Source organism: Podarcis melisellensis (assembly GCF_964234715.1).
Source record: "Podarcis melisellensis genome assembly, chromosome: 16".
Lineage (NCBI taxonomy): Eukaryota > Metazoa > Chordata > Lepidosauria > Squamata > Lacertidae > Podarcis > Podarcis melisellensis.
Window position 1 is genome coordinate 33,381,834 of NC_138533.1, and position 15,813 is coordinate 33,397,646.

A 15,813-nucleotide genomic window follows, 5' to 3' on the forward strand; every position below is an offset into this window, starting at 1 on the left:
CATGCACACAAAAGCTCATACCAAAAACTAACTTAGTTGGTCTTTAAGGTGCTACTGGAAGGAATTTTTTTTGTTTTGACTATGGCAGACCAACAGGGCTACCTATCTGTAACTGAAATTAGCAGTGTTAAGGAAATCAGCTGATACAGGTGACATTAAGAAACAAAGAGAGCAGAGTTCTGGGCCATTAAGGGCGATTGACAAGGGAAATACTATCCTTCCCCTGGGAGGTTGCAGGGGGTATGATGTCACCACAGGAAAAAGTGTCATTTTCAGAAGGTTTTTGGCAAGACTAAAAAGAAAGGTGAGGCAGAACTGCATGCAGGCTGAGTGGGAGAGGCTGTACCCAGAGCACGGCTGGCTTCTGCTCTTGAGGTGTAATATTCACTCCCCCATCAAGGCGTAGGTGTATATACAGTGGTACCTCGGGTTAAGAACTTAATTCGTTCCAGAGGTCCGTTCTTAGCCTGAAACTGTTCTTAACCTGAGGTACCACTTTAGCTAATGGGGCTTCCCGCTATTGCCTTACGATTTCTGTTCTCATCCTGAAGCAAAGTTCTTAACCCAAGGTACTATTTCTGCGTCTGTAACCTGAAGCATATGTAACCTGAAGCGTCTGTAACCCGAGGTACCACTGTATATGTAAATAAAACCATGCATCTTAAAGACACTACAGTCTCTGCTGCACTGTGCCTTATTTTTCTGAAGGAAACACAAGCTCTGGTTTAGTGCCAAGACCCTTGGAATCTCACAAAGATTGGCGTAGCTTGTAACAATATGTTTGAAATTATGTATTTTATTTTATTTATTGCTGAAGCTCTTATAAGAATCTTAAGGTTTTAGATATGTAATAAATGTTCATAAATGCACCAAGCAAACACGTACATAAATATATAAACCACATGTCTGTAACTCCACAGAAAAAAGTCCTGAACAAATTGACCTCAAATATTTCTCTGCAAGGTCAAAGTGGGAAAACTCCACATTGTCTCTTTCCTCACAAATCCTGTCTTAAGGGCACATTTAAGATATGAATAGAGTGTGAGCCTGTGATCTGGCTCAGGAACTAAGTATTTATCATTACAAAAGACTGGCCAGGCTCCCCAGGCAATCCAATCAAGTGACCATTAAACAGGTAACCTGCCAGCAGATAAACAACGCACTCAGATTTCTGTTGTGTGATGTATGTATGATGTTTCTGGGGGTGGTCTTGAACTCCAGGGTAGGCAATTTAAAATGTCTATATAGCACACCTTTGTTTGAGGTCCTCCTTCTCCTGTGTGTGAAGGGGGCACCCTGTTGCAACAGTTCAATACTAGCTGCTTTGCTTCTCAATATTCTCTGGTTGGCCTCTGTTATTTTTCTCCGACCGATGGAGAACCTGCAAAGGACTCTACAAGGGCTCTTGTGTACCCCATAAGGGAATAAGGGCAGATTTCCGTTTATTACAAAGCATTTCCAACTCTGGCCTGCTATGGGAGGATGGGCGGAACATTACTTTAATATTGTTATTATTGCTATCACTGTTATTTCAAGAGTTCAGCATTGCTGACATGGGAATTCTGCTTGCAGTCTTGTCAACAAAGTCTCTGGAGAATCAGTCATGGGGTAAGGGCTCATCCAGACTTCCATTTGCCCTGCCTCTTCCCCCCAGGAAAAGCCACGGATTAGTGCTGGATCAAGAACAAACAGCAGTTGATTTTTTATTTTTTTGGCGGATTGCTGTTTGTTCCAATTTAGCACCAAACTGCAGGCTTTTCAGTGAAAGCAGTAGGGCAAAGGCAAAATCGCTCAAACCTATGTCCAAAATGCATGGGACCAGTGCCAGATTTGCGTATAAGCTAAACAAGCTATAGCTTAGGGCCCCACTCTTGGGCTCCCCCCCAATTTTGTAAAGGAAAAAAAAACCGGGATGTACATTTCCAAAATATAAGATAAAAAAACAAATAAAATAAAACCTACATAGAGCAACAGTGTTTTGTGTTCTGTAGGCTCCTATGATGTACCGTAAGTAATGGGCCCCGCCTGCTAGCCTGCTCCCTAAAATATCACTGGTTTGCTCGTTTCTATATACAGTGGTACCTTGGTCCTCAAACTTAATCCATTCCGGATTTCAGTTTAACAATTACTTTGAAAAAATACATATTTTGTTATGTGCAAATGGCTTTAGATACCTATTAGGTCCATAAATTACCATATAGCATATATTCAACACAAAAAACAGTGGCAATTTGTTGTTGACAAAGACAGCTGGACATATAAAGGGCCCCATTACCTTCAGGAGCTTAGGGCCACATCAAACTTAAATCCAGCCCTGTATGGGACAAGTGTAGAGCCACTTGGACTGATGCTTTCTAGTTATGAGACAACCAGAAGTGTCCCTAAGAGTACAGGACTTATTGCAAAAAAAGAACAGGAAACAATAGGAATGAATGGCCATACTGGAAGGCTCAACTGGGTCTCCAAAGGTTTGCTATTGGGACTTGTGCTTTTTAACTTGTTTGGAAGCGAGCTGAACTTAGGGGTGAGCAGGCCAGATTTGCCAGTGACACCCAATTGTTTGAGGTGGGAAGAACAAAAGAGGGGTTGCAAGGAGCTCCGAAAGCATCTCTCCAAACTGGGCGAATGGGTGTTTAAAGGGGCAAATATGATTTAGTGCAAGCAAGTGTACAAGGATGCACGTTAGGGCAAACATAAAATAAAAAATAATCCTAAAGGGGTTTGAACTGGTAGCGACTGGCCAGGAAAGAGATCTTGTAGTGGTGGATAAAAACAAACAAACAAACAAACAAACAAACAAACAAACAAACAAACCTTTATTGTCACTACACCACCTGTGTGCAGTGAAATTAAATGAGCCCCACCCCCAAATACACTCAGTCTTGTTCGCGCTCTGTGTGCCTGTCAGAAGTCAATTGCACCACTATTTTGCAGCCCAACAGCCCACGGATAAAAACTGTTCTTTAACCTGTTGGTGCTGCTGACTATACTTCTGTATCTCCTGCCCGAAGGTAGGAGATTAAAGAAGTGCTGGCCAGGGTGCGAGTCGTCCCTAAGAATTTTCCTCGCAGGGGTCTCCCGCGATGTCATCTAGCGAACTCCAAGGACAGCCCATGATGTCATGTGCTGTATTCGCCACCCTCTGTAGGGACTTCCTGTCCATGGCTGTCATGACGAAAATGTCAAGCATACCTGCAGCAACTGTGTGTGTGTGGAAATGTGGGGTTCCATTTTGGGGGTTGTTAGGAAAAGGGATTGAAAATAAAAATTATGAAAATCTGTGGTTTGATTGCTCTTGGAATACTGTACAGTGATACCTTGGGTTAAGAACTTAATTCATTCTGGAGGTCCGTTCTTAACCTGAAACTGTTCTTAACCTGAAGCACCACTTGAGCTAATGGGGCCTACCGCTGCTGCCGTGTGATTTCTGTTCTCATCCTGAAGCAAAGTTCTTAACCCGAGGTACTATTTCTGGGTTAGCGGAGTCTGTAACCTGAAGTGTCTGTAACCTGAAGCATCTGTAACCCGAGGTACCACTGTATATAGTTCCAGTTGCCCCCACCTCAAAAAGGCTACTGTGGAGCTGGGGAAAGATGCTGAAAAGAGCTACTCAAGTGATCAAGGGCAAGGGCGTCTTGCCCATAGAGGCTAGTGTCACGGGGAGCCAGGGCGCCAAGTTCTGTAGGGCACCAGGGAAGAGGCGGAGGATGAACAAGACGCCTCCCAGCATTAGATCGCCGCCCTCGCCCACCTCCACCATGCTGCGGTGAAGCAGTGCCGCGCCGCACCCAGAGCCTCCTTCTGCCATCGCCACAGTGGCACGAAGCGGCCAGCTGAGCCGGGAGGTGCCGTGTCCAACCTCCACCTCTTCCCCAACAGAGGAGCTGCCCTCCAGCCGCTGCCTGCTTCCTCCAGCCCCGCTGGCAGCGCCGCCCCCCCTAAAAAACTCTGGGAAATAGGGGGTGGGCACTGGAGGGAGCTTTGCACCCACGGCGCCAGATATGCTTAAGACAGCCCTGATCAAGGGCAACTCCTCTGTGAGAAAATGTTAGAATTCTTTGTATTCTGATAGTTCTTGTTTTTTTTAGTTTGTGCAGTAAATTTAAAGGTAAAGGGACCCCTGACCATTAGGTCCAGTCGTGGCCGACTCTGGGGTTGCGGCGCTCATCTCGCTTTATTGGCCGAGGGAGCCGGCGTACAGCTTCCGGGTCATGTGGCCAGAATGACTAAGCCGCTTCTGGCAAACCAGAGCAGCACATGGAAACACTGTTTACCTTCCCGCTGGAGTGGTATCTATTTATCTACTTGCACTTTGACGTGCTTTCGAACTGCTAGGTTGGCAGGAGCTGGGAACGAGCAACGGGAGCTCACCCCGTCGTGGGGATTTGAACCACCGACCTTCTGATCGGCAAGTTTGTGCAGTAGGAGGAGGCAAGTAAGGAATATTCTTGAAAAAAGCATGCATGGTGTGGAGTGCAGAATTGGAATAGAGGTTCATCTTCTCCCTTTCACAAGACACCTGGGGATATCCAATGAAGCTGAATGATGAAAGATTCAGGTGTGGGGAGCATACACCAGTCCAGGAAAACCAGGAAAAAACAGGAGGGAACTGTTGTATGCATGCCTCCCACCCAGTCTGGTGTAATGGTTAAGAGTGTCGGACTATGACTTGGGAGGCCAGTGTTCGAATCTCCTCTCAGCCACTGAGTTCACTAGGACTAGGTGACCTTGGGCCCAGCTGCTGCCTCGCCTCCAAACCTACCTCGCCGGGTTCTTGTGGGGATAAAACCGGGAACAGAGAACCATGTACACGCCACCTTCAGCAAGAAATAAAATAATAAAAAATTAACAAACATCTAGATGGCTACATATGTGGGGTGGCGGGGAATGTTGCTGCATTAGATGGGCCATAGATGTGATCTGGCGGACACTGACTTTTATTAACAAGCACAGAGCCACTAAAATGAATACCACCCACTGCCCATGTATAAGATAACCTCCAACATTTCTCCAATGAAAACAGGGACGTCTAATAATAATAATACCAGAGGGTTTGCTATAGGATTGCAAGATGCTTACCCCCCTCCACACAGACACCTCCCTTTGCAGCAGTTCCAGGCAGGCAATTTAAAAAATGAGATGTTTCAGGACACTCTGAGAGTTCTCCCTGCCTCTTCTGGCTTTTGACAGGATGATTTACATAGCCATAAAAAAAGAAAAAGGAAAAAAAGCCACTGTCACCTGGGGAATCTGAATGCTCCAGCCCATTGTGTCTACAATGTGTAACTTCCGGCTGTTGTGCCTCAGAGAGGACTTTGCTAGAACAGTTTGGACAGAGGCGGAAGAGATCATCTCTCACTGATTTGCAATGGGGCTATTTATTTATCTATCCTTTTCAGCGGAGGACAGGTGTGTAATAGGTCACCAAATGTTTCCTACTCTTGACTGTGTAAAGAATTACAATGGGAAGAATTGTCCCTAAGCTAGTGATTAGGATACATTTATGGATGCCCAACCAAATTTAGAGATAGTTTATTCATTGACTATGACGGTCGTGGCCAATTATGCTTTACTCAGAATGAAGCTGCTGAGTGACATTAATGGGCTGTTGTTTTTAATGGGACTACTCCTGAGTAGGGCTAACACTGAACGCCACTCTTTGTATTCCTCCCTTCAACCCAAAGGGTTATGTATCATCACTACAATCACTGTAATGTATTTTGAGTTTTTTTAATGTTTCGGATAGTGCTTACTGTACATATACAGTGGTACCTCGGGTTACAGATGCTTCGGGTTACAGACACTTCGGGTTACAGACTCCCAGAAATAGTGCTTCAGGTTAAGAACTTTGCTTCAGGATGAGAACAGAAATCGTGCGCTCGTGACGCGGCAGCAGAAGGATGCCCCATTAGCTAAAGTGGTGCTTCAAGTTAAGAACAGTTTCAGGTTAAGAACGGACCTCCGGAACGAATTAATTTCTTAACCCGAGGTACCACTGTATGTTGAATTCTGTATCAGTTTGTGCATTCTGTGTTGATCCCTGCTTCGATTGACTGAGAAGTATAGTTATTTGTATATCGTTGTCATTAATTTGAATATACAAATTTATATACTGATATATATACAGTATATATATATATGCATACACACACACACACACACATATACAGCAAACACATTTAGAGCAAAGAATACAAAAAGTGATACAAAATGTGTGTGTGTGTGTGTGTGTGTGTGTGTGTGTGTGTGGCGGTAGAACATGAGACTCTTAATCATAGGTTTGTGGGTTCAAGTCCCATGTTGGGCAAATGATTCCTTCATTGCAGGCAGTTGGACTAGATGACTCTCACAGTTCCTTCCAACTCTGTGATTCTATGAATTCATATCTATCTCTCCAACCATCTATAATTTTATGTATTCTTTGTATATATACTATACAGAACAATATTATTAATACTACGAATAATATACAAAGTTATATATTAATCAAATAAAACTTATCCAAGCACTTAATGAGGAAGACTACAGAAAATGTGTGTGTGTAGGAATTTTACATCGTGTTATGTATTTTTGTGTGTGTGTGTGAATAAATTATCCAGAATAACTACAAACTCACATCTGGTCACAGGACAGGACATCACAGGGTATTGTATCTTAAGTTCTTAGAGTATATCCATTGAAATTAATGGAGCTAACTTAGTCATGTGCATAAATTTCAATGGACTTACCAGGAGCGTGACTAATGTTGGACACAGTACACAAATCAATACAAAATTACAGTGTGTGCGTGTGTGTGTGTGCGCGCAAACAACCCACAATCACTCTTGGCATAGTTTAATAGAGTGGCAGGTCAGGACTGTATAGGCAAACAACTCCTTTTCTTCTTCCTACATTTAGATCCCACTTTTTTGCATATCCAGATCTCTCTCCTCCCCATTTCATCCCCACAACTGTGTGGTAGGTACTGCTGACTGGCCCCAGGTTACCCGGTGAGATTTCTGACTGAGTGGGGATTTGAACTCGCCTCCCAGGCCCTCTTTGGGCCCTCTAGCCACAACAGTAATTCCCCAGTATGTGCCACAGAAGAACTGCTAGTTCATTATCAAGCAATTAGCATTCAGCTGCTAAGAGAACAAGGCATCCAGCCTCAATTAGTGGCACTTAACTCCCACTGAAATGAATGTGAAAAGTTAATCATTATTAGCTTACACGCCATCTATTTCAAGTGTGACTAACACTGCAATCCTATGCAGACTTACCTGGGAGTAAGACACATGGAAATCAGTGGGACTTGCTTCTGAGTAGACATTCAAAGGACTGTGGTGCAACTTAGCTTTGACCAACTAACGATGGTTGACCACTATTTCTTAATACCACTACTACTAATAAAAAACAATGGTTGACCATAAAAACACCAGGACGAGCAGTGATGGTTCAGCACACCCTCCAACATTTCTTTGATGAAAATAAAAAGGTAAAGGTAAAGGTACCCCTGCCCGTACGGGCCAGTCTTGCCAGACTCTGGGGTTGTGCGCCCATCTCACTCAAGAGCCCAGGGGCCAGCGCTGTCCGAAGACACTTCCGGGTCACGTGGCCAGCGTGACATTGCTGCTCTGGCGAGCCAGAGCTGCACACGGAAACGCCGTTTACCTTCCCGCTAGAAAGCGGTCCCTATTTATCTACTTGCACCCGAGGGTGCTTTCGAACTGCTAGGTTGGCAGGCGCTGGGACCGAGCAACGGGAGCGCACCCCGTCGCGGGGATTCGAACCGCCGACCTTTCGATCAGCAAACCCTAGGCGCTGAGGCTTTTACCCACAGCGCCACCCACGTCCCGCTTTGATGAAAATAGGGACGTCCTAAATAATAATAATTAAATTAAATTAAATTAAATTATTAAATTAAATTAAATTAAACAAATAAATAATTTTACTGTTTATACTCCATCTATCTGATTGGGTTGCTCCAGCCACTCTGGGCAGTTTCCAACATATATAAAAACTTTAAACATTAAAAAACTTGCCTATACAGGGTTGCCTTCTGATGGCTTGGGGGTCAGATAACTCCATACCCTCCAACATTTCTTGGATGAAAATAGAGACATCCTAAGGAAAGGCGGGAAGGTAAACGGCGTTTCCGTGTGCGGCTCTGGCTCGCCAGATGCAGCTTTGTCACACTGGCCACGTGACCCGGAAGTGTCTCCGGACAGCGCTGGCCCCTGGCCTCTTGAGTGAGATGGGCGCACAACCCCAGAGTCTGTCAAGACTGGCCCGTACGGGCAGGGGTACCTTTACCTTTTTAAGGAAAGGCGAGACATTCCTGGATCAATTTAGAAACTGGGACAGTTTCTGTAAATCCGGAACTGTCCTTGAAAAATAGTGACACTTGGAGGGTCTGGATCAGGGCAAAGATCCATTACAGTTCAGCCTCCACTTTTCATAATGGCCAGCCAGATGCTTGTTGTTGTTGTTTAGTCGTGTCCAACTCTTCGTGACCCCATGGACCAGAGCACACCAGACACTCCTGTCTTCCACTGCCTCCCGCAGTTTGGTCAAACTCATGCTGGTAGCTTCGAGAACACTGTCCAACCATCTCGTCCTCTGTCGTCCCCTTCTCCTTGTGCCCTCAATCTTTCCCAACATCAGGGTCTTTTCCAGGGAGTCTTCTCTTCTCATGAGGGGGCCAGAGTATTGGAGCCTCAGCTTCAGGATCTGTCCTTCCAGTGAGCACTCAGGGCTGATTTCCTTAAAAATGGATAGGTTTGATCTTCTTGCAGTCCATGGGACTCTCAAGAGTCTTCTCAGCACCATAATTCAAAAGCATCAATTCTTTGGCGATCAGCCTTCTTTATGGTCCAGCTCTCACTTCCATGCTTATAGGAAGTCTAAAAGCCGGACCCGAGCTGAGCACTCTTGTGATTCTCAGCATCTCATATTTAGAGGCATAGCGTCTCTAACTTATTCCTTACCAAGGCTCCATCTGCTACAGTTTCCGGAGTGGAGTCAATCCTTCTGGTCAGGGAACTCTGAGAATTATAGCCCTATTAGGGAAACAGTTATCTCCTAAGAACTCTCAGCGCCCTTAACAAACTACAGTTCCTAGGATTATGCGGTGGGTGAGGGAGGGGAGCCATGTCTGTTCAGGGTGGTATGTGTAGGATTGCAGTCTCAGTGGTGCAGAAAAGTGGGTTTCATTAAGGGTAGGGACGCGGGTGGCACTGTGGGTTAAAGCACAGAGCCTAGGCCGTGCTGATCAGAAGGTTGGCGGTTCGAACCCCTGCAATGGGGTGAGCTCCTGTTGCTTGGTCCCTGCTCCTGCCAACCTAGCAGTTCGAAAGCACATCAAAGTGCAAGTAGATAAATAGGTACCGCTCCAGCAGGAAGGTAAACGGCGTTTCCGTACGCTGCTCTGGTTCGCCAGAAGCGGCTTAGTCATGCTGGCCACATGACCCGGAAGCTGTACACTGGCTCCCTCGGCCAGTAAAGCGAGATGAGCGCCACAACCCCAGAGTTGGTCACGACTCGACCTAATGGTCAGGGGTCCCTTTACCTTTACCTTTTTAACCCACAACCATTACACACCCCAAATACTTAAAAATCATGTCCAATTCCCATTTCAGAACTGGTGTTAAAGGCACAATTTGTAAGTACCTCCGCTAACAGAACCCTGGGGAACGTCTGCTGTAGATAAAAGAACGTTTAGAAGATCACAGTCATCCTCGGACAGAAGAGGAATAACTGTACACCTGGCATTAGCTCACCTTTGTTCAGTGTGAATCAGAGGCATCGCTGCTTAATTTGTGGGATAGGACACGTTATGCTCAATGAGCCTGTGGTAGCTTGTTACCCAGTTATATAATACAATCAGTGACATAATGGAGGAAAAGCGGGGGGGGATGTTCATGGAGCATGGGACATCATTGGACATCCATGATCTTGGATGAGTTCCACTGGGGACTTTTGGGGGCTTCATGCAAGCTAAGATACTTCTGTGGCTGTTGGGTAACTCTTCTTTGGCTAGGCTAATAGTTATGGGGGGAGGTGCTGGTTAATGTTTAATTTCAGGGATGGAGCATCCTCCAGATATTTTAGGACTTCAGGTGCTATGAGTGGCAGACAGGGGCCAAACAACCTCGTACCCTCCAAGATTTCTAAGATGTAAATAGGGACATCCTATTCCACATTGGGACGCAATTGGCGCTGTGGTGTAAACCACTGAGCCTTGGACTTGCTGATCAGAAAGTCGGTGGTTTGAATCCCCGTGATGGGGTGAGCTCCCGTTGCTCGGTCCCAGCTTCTGCCAACCTAGCAGTTTGAAAACACACCAAGTGCAAGTAGATAAATAGGTACCACTCCGGTGGGAAGGTAAACAGAGTTTCTGTGCGCTGCTCTGGTTTTGCCAGATGGACATGTGACCCGGAAAAACTGTCTGCAGACAAACGTCGGCTCCCTCAGCCAGTAAATTGAGATGAGCGTTGCAACCCTAGAGTCATTCGCAACTGGACTTTACCTAAAAAGGGGTCCTTTACCTTTTTATTCCACATCAGGGAGCTTCTGCGCTTGATCTCACTGCACACGTCGACGTCATATAAACATCTACACCAGTCACCTTGAGCCAATTACAACCTCATCAGGAACATACCAGAGAGGAAATCAGAGTGAACTCAATGGGGCTTAGTTCTGAGTAAAAATACTTGGGGATGCAGCATGAGGCTGCACAGTCTGTACACAGTTACCTGGGAATAAGCTCCATTGAATACAGTAGGACTTCTCAGATGGCATATTGCATTTTTAAAAGCTCCTTTAGATTTCCCCCCGATAACCAAACAAACTTTCTACAAGTAGAAAACTAGCAGAACAGTACATCTACTTTGAGGTGCTAGCCTGCTACTTGCAGTGGCTTTAATTTTTTTGTCTATACTTTGCTTCTCTCTCTTTCTCTCAAAGGAACGTTTAAAAACGGCATCTTCAGCCCACATTCTGGTGCGAAGTCCAGCCTACCATTTTGGGATTCTACCAAGAATAACCTGCATTTTCTTTTTTCTTTTTTTTATAAAATTTTTATTGGGTTTTCACATTTTATATAGACATACACACACATAGAAAGACAAAGACAAAACATGTATAATTTCATACCCTTACTTTCTTTACCTTCTTTCCTTGACTTCCCCCCACCCCCCCTTCCTACATCCCAATTTCATTAATTAACTCAGCAAGTTCTTTTCCCTCATCCTTAAAATATTGTTGTAATTTTTAAGCTTAACTCTTTTTACTAGGCCAAATTTTACTTATCCAGTTTTCTTATACACATTAAATCCTTTTTCTAAGGTCGACCTAAGTTCTCTTCCACGAATTTCTCCCTTTTTATATTAAACCAAAAATCATAATAACCAAATACAAAAGTCATAAATTTTTACAATTCTGCTCTCCCCCTCCCTCTCTACCCCGGTTTCTGTCCCTTCCCAAATCAATGTCCTCAAAAAACAATTCCTAGCCCGGATTCCTCACATCCAAGGCCCTTAAGTCTCTGTTAGCCTCTCTCCGTCGGTTTTGTTGGTAATCCTTTTTGTTGGCCCTCAAGTTTCGAAGGAGTTCTATCACAAGCACCTCATATTTTCTTCCCTCCAAATCAGTTAGAAACAGTTGCTGCCAAGGATCAGCTGGTCTCCCATGCTCAAACTCTGCTGAAGGCACAAAGGACTGGACGGAAAAAAAATCTGCAGCTGAATCAGAAGAGACAACTTTGGAATGGGGGGAAAAAGAAGAAGGAGGAGAGGAAGTTCAGGTGGAAAACATCAATCAGAAGCCTATATTGTCAGGAAACAAAGAAGAAGATCATTGGATTACAAATCTGCGAAAGGAAAGAAAGATAAAGGAAGAAGCCCCTGGAGTATCTGGAATACTGGAATTTAAAGGAACAAATAAATATGACTGGGACTTCTTCTTCAAGAATAACCTGCATTTTCAAGGTGGCACTACAGCACCCTGTTCGAGAATGACCTGTAGACTCAGCTGTGTTTCTCAGTGGCCCAGTCTTGTCCGCCCTTTGCAACTGTCCCTCTGTCCCTGCAAAAAAGCCAGAATTAAATTCAAACACTGGGGTGGTTGCCAGTTTACAAAGGAAGTAGCAGCTGAATACGCAAAGCTTGGCTTAAAGCCTCTGTTTAGCCTCAGGGGCATCAGTCAACAAATATTTGGAGAGGGAAAGAGCACCAAAGACAGCAAAGGATGGACAGTTATATATGCAGCAGTAACTGAAAGGGTTGAAAGAGTGCATTTCTAGCTCACAGACAGTATCTGAAAGACGGGTCGTTGTCTGCTACACTCCAGCGTTGTTTTATGGTGGTGACTCCTTGCTTGTGGAAAGGCCTCACTGGTCCATCTGCTTTTGTTGTTGTTGTTATCAATAATAACAATGGGCATGAATAATAATAATAATTATTATTATTTTTATTCATACCCCGCCCTCCCTAGCCAAGGCTGGGCTCAGGGCAGCTAACAAGTAATAATAAAAACAAGTTGAATGAATACAACTTAAAAACAAGATTAAAATACAACATTAAAATATTGAAACATTAAAATATTAAAATGCAGCCTCATCACAGGGGGAGAAAGGAAAAAGGAAAAGGAAAAAAGAAAGAGTGGGAGGAGAAGGGAATCAAATTGGCTCCAAGCCAAAGGCCAGGCGGAACAACTCTGTCTTACAGGCCCTGCGGAAAGAAATCAGATCCTGCAGGGCCCTGGTCTCATGAGGCAGAGCTTTCCACCAGGCCGGAGCCAGTGTTGAAAAGGTCCTGGCTCTGGTTGAAGCTAATCTAACTTCCTTAGAGCCCGGGACCTCTAGGGTGTTGCTGTTTATGGACCTTGAGGCTCTCCGTGGGGCATACTGGGAGAGGCGGTCCCATAGGTATGAGGGTCCTAGCCCGTGAAGGGCTTTAAAGGTCAAAAGCAGCACCTTAAATCTGACCCTGTACTCCACCGGGAGCCAGTGCAGCTTGAAAAGCACTGGGTGAATATGCTCCCATGGCAGAGACCCCGTGAGGAGCCTCGCTGCAGCATTCTGCACCCGCTGGAGTTTCTGGGACAGCTTCAAGGGCAGCCCCACGTAGAGCGGATTACAGTAGTCAAGCCTGGAGGTGACCGTCGCATGGATCACTGCGGCCAGGTCGGGGCGGGAAAGGTAAGGGACCAACTGCTTGATGCGGCGAAGGTGGAAAAATGTCGCCTTGGCTGTTGCTGTAACCTGCGCCTCTGTGGAAAGGGAAGCGTCAAGGATTACACCCAAACTCTTAAAGCCCCCCCCCCCTCTCTCTCTCTCTCTCTCTCTCTCTCTGTGTGTGTGTGTGTTTTAAGGGGACCATTTCAGACTATTCGATCCTAAGGATTTTCTAAATCAGAACTCCTTTTCCAGTTGAAGATACTTTTGGTTTATTGTTTGTTTGGCTGGTTTATTTGATATCCCCACCCTGCCACCCCTCTTTGAATTAAAATCAAGGGGAATGGAAGCAATTCTGGAAAATAACTGAAGCTTGAAGAGGGATGATTTGTAACACAAGTGAAACAAAACGTGAAAACAAACAAACCAGAATTTGCTGAAATTTATAAAAGCAAACAAACCCAGAATTGGCTTAAAATGAGAAATGGCATCCTGGGTGTTGAATTCAGGATGGAGAGGTTTGAGTTCAAATCCCCAGCTGCACTCCCTGGGTGACCATGGACCACTCACTACCTCTTAAGCCAAGCTACCTCCCCACAGGCTGAGTTCACAAGTCCCATAATACTGCGCATGTATTTTCTTTCCTGGGTTGTTAATGTCAGGAGTTCAGCCTACACTCAAGTAGGACCCTGGCAGAGACACATGCCCGACTGGCATGTTCTCTCCCTCCTGGTCGATCGTTCAGGAGCTTCAAAAGCTTTCTTCAGCCCGAACATCACAGCGACTGATGCCAACCGACACCGGCACACTTAGAGATCCGCAGAGTTTGCGCATCGTGCATGCAGACCTCAGCAACTCAGCATTTTGGCTAATCTACTTTATTTACATATAAACATACACGGAGCACTGCAACGTGGCTCCCTCTCTCTCTAGATAGCAGAGAGATAAATAACAAAGGACAATAGTCCCACTTCACGGAACACAGTAACACAAACATCCTGTCTCCGTCACTTCCCACTCTGTGGAGTCAAAGCATATACCGTCATGTGATAGACAAAAATCCCATGACTGCAATCATGGAGCAGGAATTCTAACAGCTAATCCATGTTGATGGTAAGCTCCGGCACCTCCTTTTTTCAAAAGAAAAATAGCACTGTATATGTCGTACTACTAGCCAGTGGCGTAGCGTGGGTTGTCAGCACCCGGGGCAAGGGAAGTAATTTGCACCCCCTAACCCATGGATTTGCGCCCCCTAACCCGTGGATTTGCGCCCCCTAACCCGTGGATTTGGGCCCCTAACCCTAACCCCCAGATATTGCGCCCGGTGCGGCCGGCCCCCCCTGCACCCCCCACGCTACGCCACTGCTACTAGCACTCAGGGCCATTCAGTGAAGCTGGATGTTGGAAGATTCAGCGCAGACCAAAGAAAAGTTTTTCACGCAGTGCACAGATAAAGTATGAAACTCACACAAGAGGTAGCGAGAGGCACCAATTTTGATGGTTTTAAAGGAGGATTTTATTTACAAAATTTATATACTGCTTGATTGCTCGCTTTTGTTTGTTTTTTAAATCCTCTAAGCAGATTAGACAAATTCACCTAACCCGGTGAAGTTTAGACAAATTCATAGAGGTTAAGGCTATTGATGGCTACTTGCCACAATGGCTATGTTCTCCCTCCCTCGTCAGACACAGTATCCCCCTGAATCACATCCAGGGAGAATGCTGTTAAATTCAGGTGCTGCTTATAGAACCATTGCAGAGTTGAAAGGGACCCCCAGGGTCATCTAGTCTGACCCGCTGCAATTCAGCTTTCTCATGGACATCTGGCTGGCCCCTGTGTGAACAGAGGGTTCGATCCAATGTTCTTTCTATTCCAGAGACGACCCACCAGAATTAATGGGTGTGACTAACCTACAAACATTCATTTTGATGATTCTTTGCTGAGTAGAACTTAGTTGGATACAACCAGGAGCGCGGGACTCAATGGGCCCTTGGGCTGATCCAGCAAGGCTCTTCTTATGTTCCCTGACTCAAGATTGAGACAGCTTCCTCGAGTCCTAGTCCACTTTAACAACGTGATCTAGCACCACCCTGCATGTCTGGAACGTTGAGTCTGGGAATTTAGTAAGGGAGGGAAGTTCGTGTGTGCGTGCATGCGCACGTGAGTGTGTGTGTGTGCATGACAGGCTTCTGACACGACAAACAATTTGGAGAACAGAGGAGCTCTTTTAAACCAGATGATCCAATTTGTCCCCTCACTCCAGTGCCATCTTCTGGGAGAGCTGCAAATTCAGTAGCAGGGCCATCTTACCCATAGGTGCTAGGGGTGCGGGGCACCCGGGCGCCGGGCTCTCAGGGGTGCCAGGCCAAGAGTCCGGGGCCAGAGAGTTGAGTCCGGGGAAGAGCTCGCCCGTCGGTCAGAGTGCCGGGGCAGGCTCTTCTGCTGCGGGCAGCTCTGCGCCGCGGGTTCAGGGGCAACTAAGTCAGGGAGACACTGAGATGGCTGGCCGGCTCCGCTCTCCTGTGTGCCTGGGACTGGGCAACCTGGGGGGGGGGGCTCCAGGTGGATCTTTGCACCCCGGCACTGCATATGCATAAGACAGCTGCTCACAATATGCATTTGCCAAGAGATTTTCCTCGATTCCAAAAGGTTCTGGAAG